Raw genomic sequence first — 2034 nt, forward strand, 5'->3', positions numbered from 1 at the left:
GATAGATAGATAGATAGATAGATAGATAGATAGATAGATAGATAGATAAAGTTGAGCAACATAAGCCAGGCACAGAAAAAGTAGATGTTCTATGATTCCAGATATATAAATTCAAAATCAGAACAAACTTCTTCATGGCATTACCAGCGGGGGAGCGGTTACTTCAGAGGGCAGCAGTCCCCGTCTGGAGGAAGCACGGGAGAGATGCTGGCAACCTTCTCTGTCTTGGCCTGTGAAGTGGTTATCACTGGGGAGAATTTTGAGTAGACTCTGAGCTGTACAGTTATGAGCTGAGAAATTTTGTTTGCATGTGTCACTCTCATTTTCAATGTTTTTATATATATTTATATATGCATGTATACACACACACACATATATATGTATATGCATATTTTTATTTTTTGTAGAGACAGCGTTTTGCCATTGTTGCCCATGGCTAGCCTAGAACTCCTGGACTCAAGTGATCCACTTGCCTCGGCCTCCCAAAGTGCTGGGATTACAGGTGTGAGCCACCAAGACTGGCCAAAGTTTATTTTTAAAACTTTTAGGATGTTAAGCCCTTGAAGCTCCAACTACAAAGTAGGATAAAAGGCTGCCTAAAGCAGTGAAGATCAAGGCGTGACCTTGGAGGCAGCAGAGGGAGACTGCATTAGTCCATTTGTGTTGTTATAAAGGAATACCTGGGGTTAGGTAATTTATAAAGAAAGGAGATTTATTTGGCTTACAGTTCTGCAGGCTGTACAATCATGGTGCCAGCTCCACTAGGCTTCTAGTGAAGTCTCAGGAAACTTTTACTTGTGGCAAAAGGCAAAGGAGGAGCAGGTGTGTCACATGGAGAGAGAAGGAACAAGAGAGCTGCGAGGCTTTTTAAAATAATCAGCTATTGTGTGAACGAAGAGTGAAAACTCACTCATTACCACGGGCAGGGTACTAAGCCATTCATGAGAGAACCGCTCCCATGACCCAAATGCCTCCCACTAGGCCCCAGCTCTAACACTGGGGATCACATTTCAACATGAAATTTGGAGGGGACAAACCTCCAAACCTTATCAGAGATGATCCCAGCCACAGGTCTCAGAGAACCAGCAGAGGGCACTCCTCCGGGGCCCAGCCTGAGTGTGGAAATAGCTGTCAGAATCACGTCAGAATGTTTCAGAACTCATGGGTAAAAGCTGAGACAGAAAAAAAGAAGAAAGTAAGGGGCTGGCAGAAATCAGCTAGGAAGGCCGGGTGCGGTGGCTCACGCCTGTAATCCCAGCACTTTGGGAGGCCGAGGCGGGAGGATCACAAGGTCAGGAGATCAAGACCATCCTGGCCAACACAGTGAAACCCCATTTCTACTAAAAATACAAAAAAATTAGCCGGACGTGGTGGCGGGCACCTGTAGTCCCAGCTACTCGGGAGGCTGAGGCAGGAGAATGGTGTGGCCCCAGGAGGTGGAGCTTGCAGTGAGCTGAGATCGTGCCACTGCACTCCAGCCTGGGCAATAGAGTAAGACTCCAACTCAAAAAAAGAAAAAAGAAAAGAAAAGAAATAGCTTATAGTAGCATATAAATTCCCAAACATTGAGCAATTGCCTTTGTTCATATAAACAATAAAAAGTTAAAATTTTTGTGAGACGATAACCTCATATATAATAGAAACAAAAAGGTTTTTAATGAAAAAAATTAATAAGAAGTGTGCAAACTTTAAATGGAAACATTAAAACACATCTGAAATTTAATAATTAGATATGAACAAATCAGGCCGGGTACGGTGGCTCACACCTATAATCCCAGCACTCTGGGAGGCTGAGTGGGGAGGATCACCTGAGATCAGGAGTTTGAGACCAGCCTGGCCAACGTGGTGAAACCCGTCTCTACTAAAAATACAAAAATTAGCCGGGCATGGTGTTGTGAGCCTGCAATTCCAATTACTTGGGAAGCTAAGGCAGGAGAATCACTTGAACCTGGGAGGCAGAGGTTGCAGTGAGCCGAGATCGTGCCATTCCACTCCAGCCTGGGTGACAGAGTGAGACTCCATCTCAAAAAAAAA

The sequence above is a fragment of the Piliocolobus tephrosceles genome, chromosome 5, assembly GCF_002776525.5.
Source record: "Piliocolobus tephrosceles isolate RC106 chromosome 5, ASM277652v3, whole genome shotgun sequence".
In the NCBI taxonomy this organism is placed as follows: Eukaryota; Metazoa; Chordata; class Mammalia; order Primates; family Cercopithecidae; genus Piliocolobus; species Piliocolobus tephrosceles.